Here is a 19,709-nt window from a genome sequence, read left to right on the forward strand (position 1 = left end):
GGGGATCGCCCCTCCTTTCCCTCCAGCACAAGTGGCAGAGCTCCCCCATCTACTACCTGGAAGAAACCTCTATAGTGTCATTGGGTTTTTGCCCAAACCTATCCTTAAGGTCCTTTCCTTCCTGCTCACTATAGGAGCAGAGCTCAGTATATCTCTGCATAATTGACTACCCTTGAAGAAAAGGGAGTATTTCATCTGTAGTCATAGACATCAGTCATACAGAAGCAGCTTCAATTTCCTGGTGACACAGATGAGTGGGCAATAACAAGGGAAAGTTTTTCTTAGATTTACGTGGTTCTCCACCCTTTATGTCCAGCTCAACCACCTACATAATTCAGCAGGGGTCTCGAGGACAAAGGTGAAAAATTACATGTCTCCAAGTCACCACAGAACTTAGCAATATGATCTGCAACAGTACACCAATGTCACAGACACTGCACTGTTGTCTATTCTGCAGATTTATTTTAAGGGGTGAAGGGTGGGCCAAAAGTCCTGCATCTCAAAAGACTGTAGACTGAATGAGAATTTGCCTCATGACAACCTTCAAAAGAGATAGGAAGGTGAGTGGGACATGGCAAGGTGATCTGCCACATTCAGATGAGCCATGCTTCGTGACCTAGAGGGATATGTACAAAGTCACCAGGGCAAAAATGCAGAGCCAATGCCCTATACATGGATAACACCAGAGAATTTCTCCACCTGGAACACCCATAAGTCATAAGATCTCTACATTCTTGGAGGAAGCTTGGACTGTCCTTCACCCATCACACGTTTCTCTGTAATACTCAGACTTGCATGACTGGAGACCCAGGATGGATTATAAGTTGAGGAATAATGTTATGGATTGACTGAGTCCTCCGACTCCCACCAAAATTCATATGTTGAAGCCCTAACCCCCAAGTGATGGTATTTGGAAATGGAGCCTTTGGAAGGTAATTAGGTTTAGATGAGGTCATGAGGGCAGGGCCCTCATGATGGGATTTGCGCCCTTACTAAAAGAGGAGGAGACAGCAGACCTCACTCTCAATCACGCATGGACACAGCAAGAAGGCAGCCATCTGCAAGCCAGGAAGAGGTTCTTCACCAGGAACCAAATCTGCCAGAACCTTGATTTTTGACTTCTCAGCCTCCAGAACTGTGAGAAATAAACGTTTGTTGTCTAAGCCACCCATTCTGTGGTATTTTGTTATAGCAGCCCACACTGGCTAAGACAGATGGGATGGATGACATAAGTGCAGCAGCTTCAGTAAGCTTCATTCATAATCCTGGAGTTACAGGTACAAAGGGACTAGTGTTTGAGTCACATAGGAAATAAGCTGGAGCTGGAGCTCCCTCTACCAGAAGGAACAATAAGAGTGCTGGCTTGGGAGCACCTGCACTTCCACGTCCTGCAGAAGAGAGGTGTTTGTTCTCCATGGTCATGTGGATCTCCATGGTCAGGATCTCCACGTGGATCCTGAAAAAGGAAATGTGATAGGGTCTTTCTCCACCCTCATGAGGGAGGGACAGCATATAACAAAGAGCTTTGGAAAGCTTTTCTAATATCTTGTGGAGTTTTTGAAACACAAGGTATAGTGTCTGAGATACACAGTAAAATCAAGAACCTGGGGCTGGAGCAGCCACTACCAAAGGTATCATAGAAGGGTGGCTTGGGAGTGAGCTGCTACATGCAGAAGAAAGGACTGTGTTTTCTAATGTCCACAAGTGGATGTTATGATTGTGAGTGGCGTAAGATTGTATTAAAAGGAAAGCACCCAGAGGAGTATGTGGAAAGAACAGAAGGAGACAAACAGAAGGGTCAGTTGCTAAAGGCCTAGGAACTGAGGTTGAGTCAGGAGGCCAGTCAAGGAAAGGCACATTCCTGCAAGCTTGCATTGAACAGGATCTTGAATACACACTCTCTCAGGTAAAAAACATTGGCCAAGCCTCCAAAGGCCAAGATAATACATGCCAAATACTCTCATAATGTAAAATGAAGTGCTAGGACACTGTTACAGACTGAATCGTGTTCCCCAATGTAACAAGATGTTGAACACACACCCTCTTGGGTAAAACATTGGCAGATGCTCCAAAGGCCAAGACAAAAATCAAAGTCAAATAGTCCCATTACCTAAATTGAATGTTAGGCCACCTTGCAAAGAAATGGATCCAAATGAATTAGCCCATCATCCAACCCAGGTATATAAAATTGTTTAGTTGGAAGGAGAAAAGAATTTTTAGAGGGAATTGTCAGCTCACTGGGAATTTTCTCCACTGTCATGAGGGAGAGACAAGGATTGTTTTCCACTTGCCACAAAACCATTGACAAAGTACTTCGGGAAGATAGTCTAATATCCTTGAAGGCTGAGAGACATAGGATGAGCTGGTAGGAACAAAGGATCTGAACACAAAAGATCCATACTTAGAGGCTGGCTCTGACACTTTCTAGCACAGTGCCCTTCCTTAAGCTGAATTTCCTGGTCTCTAAATTAAGGTGGATAAGTCATATTACATATTTTCTGGGTCTCTCTCAGGTCCTAGGGTTCACATTTACCCCTTTCAGTGTCAAGACCTTCCATATTGTTGTTTTCTGGACCTCTGGGATGCTCATTACTGATCCTTAACTCCACCCTCTACCCAGGGGATTTCTTCACCTAGTGACAACCACATGGTCATCAGGGCCTCAAAATTACCCTCTTAGGAAACTGTTCCCTGATGACTCACTCATCCACTCTGACCTCACTGGAAATGACATAGTTAATATAACATCAAGTGTTGGTAGATTAATTTGTATGAGTGTGAACAGGATAGAACATTAAAAGGTGAAGATGCAATACAAAGAATAAATGGGTCAATGGCAGAATTTCCCACTGTGGAACAGGTAATGGAGAAAGACATTTGAGATGGTTGGACCTCCAGGGGTTCATAGAATCACATCCCCTAAGAGTCTATCTACATATGGATAAGGCCTGCTCCACAAGCCATATACCAACTCCCACAACCTTAATTTTTTTAAGAATATCATAGAAAAACACACGTGCCTGGTCAATGAGGAACACTAGAAAGAAGATTCCCATCTCTCTCACTCTTGTTCTTTCCCCTAAATGTAAATGAAAATCGTGTTTGGAATCTGCCCTTCTGCCATCTTTCTCCTAACAAATCTTGACTATATGTACAAATGACAGACTATCAAAACTTGTCATATTCAACTAGAGGCCACTTTCAGAGTTCAAATGGTCCAACAACACACAGATCGAGGACAAACATTTGTGAATCCCAGATCGATGAGCCTTACCTCACATTCCTTGCTTTGAACTCTTAAATTTTTTACTGAATCTAACATTTGATTTCCATGATTAATAAGATCTAAAATTCTGAGCAGCCTCAGAAACTCTATTAAGATTTTATATTTACCATTTATTTCAGCTTCCGTACATAGAGAAAGTATTGAAATATCTCCCATATAAAGGTGAAGCAACTGAGGCACAGAGAAATTTAACGTCTTTCCCAAGGCCACTGGGACAACAAGCAGAATCTAAAATATCTTGCTCTTAAGCAAGAGAAAGAGGAGGTATCACATCAGATGGCAGTGCCATCTCATGTCCTGAGCAGATAAACCTCCCCTTTCATGGTTACTCTGAGTTATAGCAGTACAGAGGCACTATCATTTTACTTAAAACAAGTAAAATGTAAAAGGAAATACACTCATAGTGCCTATAACTAATGGTGTATCAAGTGAAGGAGATGTGAGTCAGGTACGTCCCCAAAAGTCTGTATTGAACAGGATGTTGAAAGCAACACGTCCTCTATTGTAAGAGATGTGGCAGTGAATCCAAAGGACAAAAGATTAAATGCCCAGTATAACCACATTCTAAAGTGAGGTGCTAGGCCATCTTGCAAAGAAATGATCAAAACTTGTTGTGCTGGCATTTTCCCATGACCAAGATATAAAGTAGCCTAGTTGGAAGAAAGAAACAATTTTCAATGAGTGTTGTCAATATGGTAGGCATATTTCATACCATCATGACTCTGGGCCTCCTTACCCGACTCCTGAAAGACATAATTAAACATTCCACAATAATGAGAGGTTCCCTTCTGGGGAACTGCCACATTGAAAACTCAGACTGACTTTCTTAAGCATGGGTTCCACTGGGAACTGAGCAGCAGTCATCCCTTTCTCTTTTTCAGTTTCTTCTATGAGAATTCAAGCCACCCTTCAATGGTACCTGCTACCTGGCTATTCTACAGAGCATGAATGGCCCGGCAAACATCCCATGTATCTCAAAATGCTGGGTACTTCTTCCTATAAACCAGGCACCATTGTCTGATTGGATATAGTCAATGAACTCAAACATGAAGTAAAGCCTAAACCTATCACAGAAATTCCCCAATCTGCTCTGAGAACGGGTGTGGAAATACCATACTCAGAAAAGGTATCTACTGCCATCCATGACCAATGGTACACTTAAAAGGAGGGTAGAATACCAGCTTTAGTATTTCTGGCTACAGGACTCAGAGATCCTCTCTACTCGACTGTGTAGCTGGCACTATTACTATGCACAATTCCAGGATTCCACGGTCTCATGTGATAGAATCTCTAGGTCTTGTTTTGGGACAGGTCCCAAATTGTAGATGGACTATCATGCCTTGTTGCATAGACTCTCCAGTTGGCAGTGGTCCTAGCCTGGGAAGGACATGTCTGATGAGCTTGTTGATTCCACTGGATTTCCCTCAAAGGGTCTTTATACACAGGCATTCATATAACACACAAACAGATGGTATACATCTTTAGCGTTCTGCTGATAATGTTCATTCTAACGAAGGTTAAAAATTGATCACCTAGTCTTTCAGCCGCCAGCCACCAGCCCACACTTCCAGGACATTAGCAGCTGCACATGAGTCAGTAAAAAAGTAGCAAGATTCATTTTGGGGCTTATTCTCCAGGACAAGCACCCTACTCCAACCTCCACTAATGGAGCAGAATTTCCATTGCAGACACAATTGTAAATGGTCTTCTTTGGTGTTGTGCAGCTACACTGGTCCACATCCCCCACTAGACTTTAACCTAGTTGTTAAGTCCATAAACTAGACCCAGGAATCCACAAGAAACTTGGCATACCGAAGCCACCAAGAAGCCCGAGTTGATGCCCCAGTCCCTGTATCTAAGATAGCCATACCTGGAAAGTGACTAGACACATTTTCCTGTAGCTATGAGACAGCATTAATGCCCAGTTAACTTCTTTCCCTGATACAACACTTCCACATAAACATGGAGGCTCATTAGGCAATAACCATTTCACGAGATTCTCATCTTACCAATCCCTTGATAGAGATGTGAGGTTGTAAAAACCCTTGTCTCTTGCTTTGTCGCTCTCTTTATGTCCATCATTACTAACAAGCCAGCAATAGTCTCTCAAATGGAGTATACCCAGTGGCAGTGTCAGGCAAGCACCAAACACAAAAGCACAAATGGTAAGATTACCTTGACATACTCAAAGAGATTGAGCTGCTGCTAATGGATGTTATATTAATGGCTTAATTTCAGGAACACTTTTGAGTGCCTCGACTGGCATTAATAGACTACAAACCATTATTTCACAAATGTATGAACATGAACAATTAAGTACTAGGAAGGGAAAAAAACCCACAAAGTGCATCATTTCCTTACTTGGGTGGCTGTTTCTTAATATATGACAGGTTAATCTTCTAGTGCCAATTACCAAGAAACTGCACCAACTCTCTACAGAAGACCATCTGCTGCTCTTGTTCCTTCCAATCAAGATAATGTCATCCATGTAATGATACCAGACACCGCAGGTGAGATTTCAGTCTTCTCTAGGTCTTGACTTACCCACTGGTGAGAAATTGTGAGTCTCAATGCATTGCCACGTTAACATATAATGTAATCTAACTCATGAAGGCAAATAGACTCCAATCACACGGATTCAGTGGGATTTGGAAAAAACATTAGCATGCCACCACTGCACACAAGACCCTTAGCTATGCCCAATGGAGTCCTAGAATGTTATGATATCTGGAACTACAGGGGCAAGGAAGACTGCTGCCACACTGAGCTTGTGGTAATCCACAAGGAGGCATCAAGAACCCGTAGTTTTTTCACTGGCTGCCTAGGGCTACTGTAAGTGGTATAGTCTCTTTAAGCCTATCTATCTCCTTTAGTTCCTTGACCAATATAGAGACCTCCTTTTACACATCCTTAAAATCAGAATCCTACACTGCTTCACTGATACCTCATGGCTTGGCTAGGGGAGGCTGATGGGTTCCACGTTGTCCACCTGTCCCACTACCACTATTCTATTGTGGTATTTCCCCATTGGGAACATCCCCTACAATCAAGAGAAGAATTACACATACTTAACACAGCTCTTCCCACAATACACTCAGCAGTATTAGTTACAACAACATGTGTGTGTATTAATCAGCTGTGTATTGGGATCTGGCTGGGGAGCGACCTGCACCTCCACCTCCTGCAGAAGTAAATTTTGTGGGCACATAGACCCTGAGAAAGGGAATGCAATAAACTTATCCACCCTGAAGAGGGAAGAAAAAAAGTTATTTCTCCCTTGCTTCAAGCAAATGACAAAGAGCCTCAGAAAATTTGTCTTATGTCCTATGGAGTTTGTGAAAAACACAAGGATTAATATCTGGCTCATGCAATGAAGTAAAGAACCTGGGGCTAGAGCTGCACCTACCAGAAATGATAAGAACGCTGGCTTGGCAGTGAACTGCACTTCTACCACATGCAGAAGGAAGGGCTGTGCTTATGATTATGATGTCCACATGTGGACTCTACAATGGTGAATGGCCTGAGATCGCATTAAAATGAAAGCACTGAAGGGGCTGGCCCAGTGGCGTAGTGGTTAAGTTCACATGCTCTGCTTTGGCAGCCCAGGGTTCACAGGTTTGGATCCCAGGTGTGGACTCAGGACTGCTCGTCAAGCCCTGCTGTGGCAGCATCCCACATAAAATAGAGGAGGAGTGACATGGATGTTGGCTCAGCAACACTTGTCCTCAAGCAAAAAGAGGAAGATTGGCAATAGACATCAGCTCAGGGCCAATCTTCCTCACACACACAAAAAAAATATGAAAGCACTTAAGAGGAGCCCTTGGGAAGAAAAAAGAGAGCACAACAAAGTGGTGCATCACAAAATTTATGGGTCTAGCATGAATCTAGTGCCCAGTCAGAAGAAAAGTACATTCCTGATAGCCTTCATTGAATGGGATGTTGAACACATGATCTTTCAGGTAAGACATTTGACAGAGGCTCCCTCATGGGTTAAATTGTGTTCCCCTCAAAATTCATATGTTGAAGTTCTAAGCCCCAGTACCTCAATAAATGATCTTATTTGGTGGTAGGGTTATTAGAGAGATAATCAAGTTAAAATGAGACCATTAGGGTGGCCCAAATCCAATGACCGTTGTCCTTATAAGAAGAGGAAATTTGGACATAGGCACATATACAGGGAAAATACCATGTGAACATGAAGACAGCCATCTACAAAGTTCTGAATTCTGGAAAACCCCCTTCCTCACATTCCTCAGAAGGAATGAACTCTGCCAACACTTTGGTTTTGACTTCCAGCCTCCAAATGATACAATAAATTTCTGTTGTTTAAGTCACCCAGTTTGTAGCACTTTTTATTATGGCAGCCCTACACACTATTACAGGCTCCAAAGGCCAAGACAATAAATGTCAAATACTCCCATATTCTAAAGTGAGGTGCTGGCTAGCTTGCAACGTAATGGACTCAAATGGGTTCTGCCAGCACTAGCCCATTACCCAACACAGAGATATAAAAGAGTTGAGGAAGAAGGAGAAAAGAATTGTTACAGAGAGCTGTTAATATATCATTTTATCCACACTCACGAGGGAGGGACAAATATTGTTTTTTCCCTTGCTGCAAACCATTGACAAAAGCTGCAGAAAAGTTAACTGTTGCCCATGGAGATTGAGGGACACAGGAACTAGTGTCTGACTCACATAAGGAAAATCAAGAGGCTGGGTCTGGATGTCCCCTGAAGAAAGATCAGTAAATGTGCATCTTGGAGTGAGAAGCAATTTCACTATTTACAGAAGAAAGATCTTTAATTTGCTCTTCTTCCCAAGCCCTTCTCTATCTGGAGATTGTATCAAGGGAGTGAGAATGAGAAATTGGGCAACTGAGGAGCAGATGGGAGATAAGAAATGCAAAAGTGGTTTGAAAATATGAGAAAAAAAGAGGCCCCCTGAGAAAACTTACTAATACAAAGAACCCTGCTTGAAGGGTGGTGGAAAAGTTTAGATAGGAGATAATTCTTCAAGAATAACTAGAAGGCTACTAAAGAAGACATAGCTGAAAGCTGTCATTTAAGTGGCAGAGTCTGCATGCAACCTGACAACCCAAAGAAAGATGAAAGGATACTGAGTTACATGCATATTATACCCCACATTGCACTACTTAATTTCTCCCAGTTCACTCCCCTTCCCCCTTTTCCCACTTTCTCTACTTCTCCCCAAGTTTCCTACGTTCTCATTCATTATGCTGAGTGATATCTACAAAGAATGTGGTGATTCTCTAACTGAGGAGAGGCCTCCAATAATTCAAGGAGATTTCCCCAGGGGTAGCTAGGCAAGGAAAATCCTAATGGAATCCACTTCCACATACTCATTCCATACGAGCAGGTTCCTAAATTAGATCTGTCCACCAATGAACAGAGCACACATCCAGAATCTTTTCCCTTCCTTTTCAGAATTAACTCGTCCTATTTCGACTTTCAGGATCTCACCTGTATTTTTCCAATAGGGCACTGTGACATTACCAGGCTCCAGAAACGGGAGTTAAAAATCCCAAACAGTAAACTGTCAAAAGCAGCTGAGCTCTTAAGCACTCAGTCCATATGGGAGCTCAGGCTGGGATCAACATGAAGATGGGGCCCTCCAAGGTACTGCTACCACCCCACATGCAAAGTTGGGATCAAACTTCCTACCTTGGTGTCCTGGAGGCCAAATATGTCACAAACCAAATGGCAGAAGGAGTACATACACGGGGAGCTAGTTTTGCTAAAAAGGGCTACACACACTGGTGGCTGTGATTGAGTCAATACATGAAGCTGCAGTAAAGTCAACAGCCAACAAATGCCAAGTCTTTTTAAGAGGCCATTGAAAATACAAAAGAGGTTTCCAGAGAATATTATAAATACCCCTCCTGAAAGCTGAAGGATAATTTTTCAGGAAGATACAAAATAAAATTCTCTCTGAAAACAAAAAGGAGGCTTACCTCCAGAGAGAGCAAAAGGCAGTCACATATGTGGCAGGGTCTACATGCACCCTGACTACTCATAAATTGATGGGATGAGAGAATACTGACTTTCCACTATTTTTGAGCAAAGTGGATAAGTTAATGCACCTAAAATATAAGAGTAGCCAGAAGCTCCAAAAGCTGAAACAATAAATGTCAAATAACCCATATTCCAAAGTGTGAGCTCAGCTATCTTGCCAAATTATTGAACAAGCTTTTTACGGAGATATTAGCCCATTGTCCATCTCTGTGATATAAAAAGTTGGAGTGGAAGAAGGAGGAAAGGAATTTTGTAGGGAGTCACCAGTGTGATAAGCATTTTCTTCCCCGTTCTGACTGTGGGCCTCCTCCACCACCTTCTCAACGTCCTAATTAAACATTTTATTTAAATAAGATATACTGGATTGGGAAATGCCACATTTAGAGACCAAACTTGCTTTCTTAAGCATATACTGCACTGGGACCTGAGCATCAGTTGTCCACTTATCTTATACTGTCTCTTCTCTAAGAATCCATGTAACCTTTCAATGGCACCTGCTGCTGGTGAATAATATAGGGCATGAATGGTCCACTGAAAGTCCCATGAAGCTGCCCACCACCGGATACATTTCCCTCTGAAGGTGGCATCACTGTCTGATTGGATGAGGTTGGTGAATACAAATATAAAAGTCCAAATAAGAGTCCTTGAGTAATGCTCATAGAGCTGAGCATGTCAGTGCTGTTCTTTGAAAAGGTATCTGCTCCATTGATGGCCAGGAGTACACTTGAGAGAAGGTTAGGGCACCAAAACTGGTACTTCTGGTATGGGACCCAGATATCCCCTCTCTACTCAACTATGCGGCTGGCACCCTGCACTCGTTTCCAGGATTCCTTACTCTCCTGTGCTGGAATCACTAGATCTTTTTGGGGGGCCCAGTTATAACAATTGTCCATAACTGCCCACAATAGGTGTCCAACTGCCCATAACAGTTGCCATGCTATGGCAAGAGTGAGGGAGTACCTGACTGACTTTTTGACTTCTCAACACTTTCTCTTTCTTTTTTACTCTCTCAATGTCAGGAGCACCCACAACAGGTTAGCAACAGTTTTTCAAATGGGGTATATAGGGTGGCAATTTCAGGCAAGGGCCACAAGCAAATCCCAAAGGGTGTTCCAGCCTAGTGTCAACATATTTTTGCCACAGGTTCTACTTGGCATAAATGTCAGTCAAAGACATCTTCCCTCAAAAGTGCTACACGGGTACTCACCCGAATGGGATCATGTTTGCATAGCTTTTGGAGAGTTTGTAAGACAGGTTGTTAGTCAAATTAGATGCACTTTAAGATGTGTTATGTAATGGGCCGAGCAGGATCCCTATGTGAGGTATGAAGCACATCCAGTACTGAACAAGCTTATCGTGAGCTACACAAAATGTGGCTTTCTGGAGATTTTTAGGACATTTGCTTTTACTGAACAGACTCATAGATTGTTTCTGGACATCAGCCCACATGGTTTCCAAGAACTATACTTGGGAGGCTGGCCGCTGATTCTTATAAGGTTAATCCTGCAGATCTGGTTACTCAGATATTGGACTGCCTACCTAAGACAGATGGCATGTTCTCCTTAGCCTTTCTGATCAGAATAATGTCACCTACGTAATATTACCAAGACAGCTTGGCTGAGGTTTCAGTCTTTTCTATATCCAAGCCCAGTGAAAACTCAAGGGAGGCTTTAGGTTGTCTTGGGGCAGCACGTTAAACATATGTTGTAATCTGAGCCCAGTAAAGGCAAACAAGCTCTAACCCCACAGATGCCCTGGGATTTGAAGAAAGCATTAGTATGTCCACCATCACCAACGAGGCTCCCCAGTCTGCACACAGGACTCTGTGGCCACTATTATACCTGGAAGTGCAGGTGTAAGGACTCACTGAGGTTGCTGTGTGGCACAGTGAGGTGTCTAGTACTTTTTTTGTTTTTTTTCATGGACAATGCAGGGCTATTTTAGGGTGGTATAGCATCTTCAAGCACCTCTGCCTCCACAGTTCCATGATCAGTGTAGGGAGGATCTCCCTTCACCTGACTCCAGCTTCACAACTCAGTATCCTACCCTGCTTTGTTGATACCTCATGGCTGGTCTGAGGAAGCCTGGTGGGCTCCTGGTTGTCCACTTGTCCCACTGCCACTATTCTAATCATGGCATTTCCCCATTGGGAACATCCTTTGCAATCAAGAGAAGAATTACACATATTTTAACCCAATTCTTCCCACAATACACTCACTCATACCAGTTACAACACATTGCATGTGTATTGGCCAGAAAGGACCCACCTATAAATGTAGATAAGTCCATTCTTCAGTCTGAGAAGTATTTCCAAATCCCATAAGTGCAAACCTTGACCACGACCTCAGGGGCTTCTACACAGCACAGTGACTTGTTCCCCAATGCCCAAAACTGCCAGAAAGATTTGGCAACCAAAGTACAGTCAATTCTCCAACATACTTTAACCAGTGCATAGAGCTGTCATTTGCTATAATAGATGGAGGGCCCTTGACCTCTACCCTGAACCGTTTTTTGGTTGAAAGAAGTAAGGTCTGGGTAGAAAAGTGATGTTGAAAGCATTAGATCAACATCCTTCCGAATAGCACCAATCTCAGCAAGGCTTTCTAGTTGATCCTCCACTTGTCATTAGCAAGGATGTCATGGCCAGATTGACCTGAACATGGGGTCAGTCATTAGACGACCAAGTGATCTCCACTCTTTGCCCTCCAGCACAATTGGCAGGGTTCCATCATCTGCTGGCCAAGGAGCCAAGTACATACAGTCAGTCTCATTGGACATTTACACAAACCTATCCCTAATGTTACTTCTTTTCCACTTTTTATTTATATACCTTAGTACATTTCTGCATGACTGACTGCCCCTTGTCACAAAACCCTTTATCAATGAGATCTGCTACTGCTCCCCTGTTCCACACTTGGCTGGTCAACCTGCCCGATCTCATCTATATTTTTCCAAGAGGGCATTGTGACCTTATCAGCCTCCGGGAAAAGGTATTGTAAAATCCCATGGAGTCAATCTGTGCAAACCAGGTGGGGAAGCCTCGTGTACTTGCCTCTTCAAGGCTCTAAGACAAAGCGGCCATGTTTGCAGCAGTTTTGTAGGAGCAACAAGTTGTTCCCTCAGGAACGTAGAATTCTTTAGTTTGTGAAAGACAGCAGCGGTTGTTTGCACACAGGATTCAGCGTGAGCCCAATTACATTATTTCAAATGTCGTAATTGGCTGACAGACCCTAAATTTCATTGGGAATCATAAGACTCCTTTGCTGGTGGGCATGCAAGGCCATAGGGAATAATACCTTCATCTTGCCAATCAACAAGACATCATAATACAGTGAAAACTTTAGTCATCAGACAAACTTTTTTCTGATACCATATGAACATTCACAATTCAAACATATAATACATTTCAATACCAATGATGTATTATTACACAGTGCAGACAATGAGTCAGCTCACGTGCCTCTAAATAACAAAGTCATTTTTACGTTTTTATCTTTTTACTGGAAGTTCTCTCAGCTGCATTCAACCCATTTTTCAGAAACACAAACCACGGATATTTTACATAGACACTACAATACCAGCTTCCAGGAGACCATCTACTCTCCTTGGCTGGGAGCCCAGGAAATAAAGGGTGAGGGGCAACTGGCACTAGTGAGCACAGGTCTGCACATACATTTGGCCATTCTGTGGGCCTCAACAAATGCACTTTTATCAATAACTAGGCTCCAAATGGACAGGTGATGCCAATCCTATTGCTTCCTACCTAACCCTCCAAACTTTTCGCAACATGTAGCATACACTATTTGATCCCAGAGAGTCTACCTTACTCCTAAACTGGCCCACACACCTTGAAAGAGGCTGGACAGTGGAAGGACTCTTATGCGCCTTCCTCACCCACCACATAGACAAGAGTGCAGTACCAGATCCCAGGGAATCATACCTCTCATAACAAGGCCCACACTACTCTACCAGATCTGGAGAACCTTGACCTCGCCTAACTGCTCTTGCTGTATGACCAGATCAGAGAGTTTTATCTTATCCACTAACCCAGCTGCAGGATCGCAGGTGCCACAGATCGTAGGTGCATCATCCATCTTAACATGGAACAGGCAGTCCCTTAGTGGGAAGACCCTATCCTCCTCTCACCCACTGTTAGGTGAGAATATGTGCTACCAGATGCTGTAGACTCTGCCTTAGGCAGTAACCTGTCCAGTGTGGCCTCTTGTCCAATAAAAGGACATCATAACTTTTTTCAGCCATACTTTGGTGCCAAGTCTGGCATCTTGTGCACAAAAACATGCAAGACAAAGGCCCAAATTATTATTCCACTAAAAATACAAAAAGTCACTTTTACATTTTGACATTTTAATACTAATGCAGACAGGGAAAAAAATGAATGAGGCAAAAGTGTTGTCTCCCCATGATCCTTGTCCCACATACCAAAATTATGACAGGGTAACAAAAGGGGACAATTCGCCTCAATGCAAGTTGTAGGACACCACCTTGTGGAGGAGACAATTCTAGACTATAGCTAGGTGGTTTTCTATTCTACAGATCTATTCTCAAAGGTTGGAAGTGCAGAAATTCCCACATCTCAGTAGACCAGGAGGAGATGAGAAAATTGTATCATGAGGATGAGGGTTGGAATGGGTGACCCAAGTACAACGTTTCAGAAAGCTTCATTCATGTTCCCTGGAGTTAGAGCAACATAGGGCCTCATGTCTGACTCATGTAGAAAGAAAATCTGGGGCCAAAGCTTCCCCTGCCAGTAGGGACAAAAGGAGACTGGCTTGGGAGAGAACTGCACTTCACCAGCACAGAAGAAAGGAATGTGTTTTCCAAGGTGGACCCTGAGAAAGGGAGACTGGTGGGCATTTTCTCCACCCTCATGAAGGAGGGACAAAGATTACGTCCCCCTTGCCTCAAGCAAATGACAAACAGCTTCAGACAGCTTGACGCATGTCCCCTGGAGTTAGAGGGACAGTGGGACTAGTGTGTGGCTCATGCAAATAAAGTCAAGAACATGGGGGCAGGAACTGCTTGGATGAGAAGGTATAATATGAAGGCTAGCACAGAACACAGTGTATTTCTACTACCTGAATAATAAAGAACTGTGTTTTCCATGGTCAACACATGGACCCTGCCAAAGTGAGTGGACAATTTGTTTTAAAAGGAAAGCACCCAAGAAGAGTGCCTAAGAGAAAGAAAACTTAAGCAGAAGAGAGGGCCACAATAGCCTGGGTGTTTAGGGGAAGTCTAATTCCCAGACAGAAGCTGGACCCAGGGACCCTTCAGGTAAAAGGAGACAGACACTAGTATGGGTATCACGTAGGAGGAGAAGCTAGAGATAGAGTTGCCCTATAGAAGAAAGGACTGTTTTCTAAAGTCAACATGTGGACCCTGAGAAAGGGAAAGTGGTGGGCATTTTCTCCACCTTCGGGAAGACAGGACAAAGATTACTTCCTTTTGACCTTAATTAAGTGAAAAAGAGCTTTAAAAAGTTTGATTCTTATCTTCTGCAGTTAGCAGGACACAGGAACTAATGTCTGACTCAAGCAAATGAAGCCAAATATCTAGGGCTGAAAATGTCCGGCCAGAAGATGCAATGACAGGCATGGCATGAAAGTGGACTGCACTTACACCACATGCAGAAGAAAAGTCTGTATAGTCAACAAGAGAACCCCGGGAGAGTGAGTGTACTCAGGCTGTTTAAAAAGTAAAGCACGGAGATGGAGTGCCCCAAAGAGGCAGATGACCCCAACAAAAGTGTGGGTCACAAGAGACCAGGGTCTGAGCAGGAGTTTATTGGCCAGTCAGAGGAAAGGCACTGGATATGACAGGAGCCTGAAGTCTGAGTCCCTTCAGGGAGCTCAAAATGTGCCCATGAGAGTGTCAGCTCAGAATTTCCTCAGTATCACAGAGTTCCAAAGCCTCATTACAACTTTTCCAACCGTGCAGCTATGCTCTTCTCCCACAGTCACCTCTCTCCCTGGGGACCACATCTGGAGTGGTGGGCTGGGACATTAAGAGAGGAAAGGCAAAATGAGGTACTATATCCATCCTATATAAGCATATACACAAATCACTGGCAGGATGACAAAACTCATGAAGCCACCAGTTTAGAATTGTATATGGGGAAGCGGGGGCTCTCCATGCACCCTGATAACTCCTACAAGGCTGGGATAAAGGGACACTGACTCACCTCACTTTACTCCACCATGGCTTCCTGTTATTCTCTCCCATCCACTCTTTCTCCCCTTCTCTGCCATGTTCCCCTTTATCTTTACCTTTCCCTACTTCTCTCCTTTACTAATTCATTATGCAGAGAGATATCTATAAAGATGCAGCAGTTCTCTGACTCAGGTCAGAGCCTCAGTCCTACAAGGAGACTTTCATAAGGGTACCTGGGCATGGAGAGTCCTAATGGACTCAGTTTCCCCATTCTCATCTTCCATATGTATATTTTCCTAAAGTATATCTACCTATGAAGAACCCTGGACCTCAACCAGGTTTGCTTCCCTCCTTTTACATAATCAACTTCTTCTATTTACAAACTATAAATCTCTTAGAAGGAAAAGTAGTTGTAAATCTTTGCAACCTTGTGTTACTCAACAGTTTCTTAAGTATGACACCAGCAGCACAAGCAATCAGAGGAAAAGTAGTTTGATTGGAAATCACCAAAATTAAAAGCTTTTTGTGTAAAAGGACAGTATCAAGAAAGTGAAAAAAAATCTACAAAAATGGGAAAAAATACTTGCATATCATATATTTGAAAAAGATTAGTATTCAGAATATAAAAAGAACTCAACACTCTACAATCAAAAGAGAAACAATCCAATTAAAAAATAGGCAAACATATGAATAGACATTTCTCCCAAATGGCCAAAATTCACATGAAAAGATGTTCAATATCGTTGGCTCATTAGGGAGATGCAAGTCAAAACCACAACGAGATACTACTCTACATCCACTAGGATGGCTACAATCAAAAACAGACAATAACAAGCGCTAGCAAGGATTTTGAAAAATTGGAATCCTCTTATATTACTGGCCTGCAATGTTCAGTTGTGGTGGGAAACATTTTGGCAGGTCCTCAAAAATTCACACATAGAGTTCCCATATGACCCAACAATTCCAGTCCTTGGTATATACCCAAGAGAATTGAAAACATGTTCCCACGAAAATTTATCCTCAAGTGTTCATAGTAGCATTATTGATAATAGCCAAAAAGTAGAAACAACCCAAATGTCCATAAGCTGATCAATCCATAAACAAAATGGTTACACAATGGAATGTTATTCACCCATGAAAAGGAATGAAGAATTGACACATGCTGCAACATGCAAGAACCTTGAAAACATTACTCTGTATGAAAGAAGCCATTCACAATGTAACACATATTGTGAGATTCCATGTATAGGAAATGTCCACAATAGGCAACTCCATAAAGTCATAAAGTAGATTAGTGCTTTTCAAGGGAAGAGAGAACGGAGAACTGAGAGTGACTGATAAAAGGTACTGGGTATCATTTCTGGAGTGACAGAAATGTTCTGGAATGAGATAGTGGCAATGTTTGCACAACATTGTGAATATACTAAAAACCACTGAACTATAGTTAATAATACTGTATTGTATACTGAATTGTACACTCTAAAATGTTGAATTTTATGTACTGAACTATATCTCAATAAAAACTGTAAGATAAAATAATAAGAGACATTATCAAACTCACAGTTTGTGTGGGTCTCAAATTCGGAAACGGCTAAGCAGAGTGGTTCTGCTCCAGGGCATCGCATGAGGCTGCAGCTGAGAGGTCAGTGGGGCTGCAGTCACCAGAATCGCTAAGAGCTGGAAGATCTGCTTCCAAGGTGGTGCAATCACGAGGCTGGCAAGGTGGTGCTGGTAGCTCACGGGAGGCCTCAGTTTCTTCCCACATGGGCCTCTCCAGAGGTCACTGGAGTGTCCTCACAACTTGGAGGATGACATCTCCCAGAATGAGTAATCCCAGAAAGCGACAGAGAGAAGCTATCCTCTTTTTATGCCCTAGCCTCAGAAGTCACAAACATTACTTTCAATACACATATCTTTGTTAGAAATGAGTCCCTAAGACTGGGCGGGGCTGGCCCCGTGGCCGAGTGGTTAAGTTCGCGCGCTCCGCTGCAGGCGGCCCAGTGTTTCGTTAGTTCGAATCCTGGGCGCGGACATGGCACTGCTCATCAGACCACGCTGAGGCGGCGTCCCACATGCCACAACTACAAGAACCCACAACGAAGAATACACAACTATGTACCGGGGGGCTTTGGGGAGAAAAAGGAAAAAATAAAATCTTTAAAAAAAAAAAAAAAAGAAATGAGTCCCTAAGACTGGGCCACATTCAAGGAAAGGCATCACATTTACCCTGTGCTTTCAGCTTCACAACAAGGGGAAGGTATTGTCACCTATCTACAGATGAGAAAACTGAGGCTCAGAAAGATTAAATACATTTCCCACGGCCATGAGACCAATAGGTGGCAGAACTCAGACTTGAACCTAGAAACAGAGGACTCCACAACCTGTGCTCAAACTCCATTAGTGGTACTTGTTAACCAGATACATCCATTGTGGAGTCACAGACACTTGGGGTGCTCCCCACGGATTTGTTAAATCACTGCTCCTCCCCAGGGAGACTGCGGTCCATGCACTTGAATAGTTTTAAGCTCCCCAGGTGTTTCTGAGATGCATCCTGGATTCAGAACCATCCCTCTCTGCCTGACGGTTTTGTATTATTTACACGGGCAGCTAACTCCAGCTGGATGGTGAGTGCCTTGAGGGCAAGACCCCAACCAGCTCCCCTCCAGCTCCCTTGTGACTGCCACTGTGACAGCACATCTGCCTGCAGAAGGCAGGCACTCTGGAAGGATTAGCGGTTAGAAGGATTCTGAGCAACTGCCACTCAGAGTGTCAGTTTTCTGGAGGTTCCAAGGGGACTGAGGGATGCATGAATGCGCCTGGGAGATGGCCAACCTGGACAATGGGCAGGAAGCTCACTGGGACCCACTTTGGGTCAGTCCCTGCTGCTGACAGGGGCACCTCAGTATAGCTTAGAGGAAGGAGAGATCAGGAAATAGGTTCATTGCAAGCTGCCTCTCTTGGCTCCATGGGAGCCCTTATCTGGGGGTGATCTCATGCCCCTTGCACAACCAAATCCCCATCCTATCCAAAGTATGTCAAAAAGTCTGCTGATTTACACTGGCAGCTAACCCCTTCTGGTGGCTGCGCATCCCATGGTAGCAATGTGAGCTTCCTGCTGCAGCCTTTTCACAAAGATGTGTGCAGAGTAACGCACTCGGGACTTAAGACCTAGGGTGAAAGAGTTTATCACCAATGTTTCTGCCTAAATTCATGTTGGCCCCCTTTTCTGGGAGTAGTGCCAGAGCATTGGAGCCCCCTGGAAGAAGGCACTGGAATGACTGAGAGGGAAGGGCGCCTCACACTCCCAACAGGTGTAAACTGTTGACTGCTCAAATAAAATAGCCTTCCAGGCCCGAGACTGGCATTTTCTTGCCATTTGAACAGAGACTACTTTATTGAGAAAACACGTTTTATCTGCACTTTCTTTTAAAGATTCAAACTCATTTGTGTTTTACCCTCTCCAAAGACGGCAGTATTTCAGTCATAATTTTCACTTTTTCAAAATTATTTTTCTAACTTTAGAAAAGCAAGCATTTTATAAATAATACAATCACTATGAAGGTACAAAATGTAACCTTTTGCTACCATCTACCGGAACCAAGCTTCACATAGAAAATTTTTTCACTTTGTCTTTCTACTACTTCATTACCTTCACCTATCACTAAGGAATATCTCTAACAAAAACAGCAAGAGATGTCCCCGGTGCCATCCGGACCAGAATCCTACCCACTTTGGCACTCTACAATGGACATCGCCCCCAAATGGCTTTGAACTGAACTTAAAATATCCCAAGCAGCATAAAGTTTACATATCCATTAAAATAATTGGGCTGTTGAAAGGTAATAGTTGAGAACAAAAGGAACCACAAGCAGGGATTATCAGTCATATTGGAGAAGGCCTAAGAATGGACTCACAGATGTCTAACTGTGGGATGTTGGTACGACCACTCCCGCTGTAATCCCTTTGCCTTTTTATAATCCTCCTGATGTCTTACCCACACAGGTGCCCAGATCGTCCTTACACGGCTCACTAATTCCTTCCTTATACCTTGTACCACCCTAGAACATCTCACACCCTCAGACATTTTGGCCTTACCAGGAACACATTATTGTCACCTCATATTCAGGATCATATTCATGATCCATAACTGCCCACAGCCAACAAGCATGGCCAGGTGAAATAATAAGCATCAGATCAGAGTCTCCCACACCCCAGCTTCT

The sequence above is a fragment of the Equus asinus genome, chromosome X (assembly GCF_041296235.1).
Source record: "Equus asinus isolate D_3611 breed Donkey chromosome X, EquAss-T2T_v2, whole genome shotgun sequence".
Taxonomy (NCBI): Eukaryota; Metazoa; Chordata; class Mammalia; order Perissodactyla; family Equidae; genus Equus; species Equus asinus.